This window comes from Atta colombica, unplaced genomic scaffold (genome assembly GCF_001594045.1).
Source record: "Atta colombica isolate Treedump-2 unplaced genomic scaffold, Acol1.0 scaffold105, whole genome shotgun sequence".
In the NCBI taxonomy this organism is placed as follows: Eukaryota; Metazoa; Arthropoda; class Insecta; order Hymenoptera; family Formicidae; genus Atta; species Atta colombica.
In genome coordinates, this window is record NW_017259190.1 from 4646041 (window position 1) to 4646309 (window position 269).

Consider the following 269-nt stretch of genomic DNA (forward strand, 5'->3'; position numbering starts at 1 on the left):
TCGTTCAATTAAAAATACCACACGAAAAAGGTAAGATCAATAGCTCTGAGAAACAATTATTCCCGATCGCCGAATTCAGAGCAAGAAAGAATTATTTATAAATAAAAGATAATTAAACGAGAAGTATCTTTATATCAGGGAAAATAATCAGTGCAATGTTTCTAAGATTAAAACTCAAGAAAGAAAGTTACAGGTGTCACTAAATCGTACTTCCGAATCGAGATAAGAGCGCAATTAAACATTAGCGATAATTCCTTATCGTAATAAAC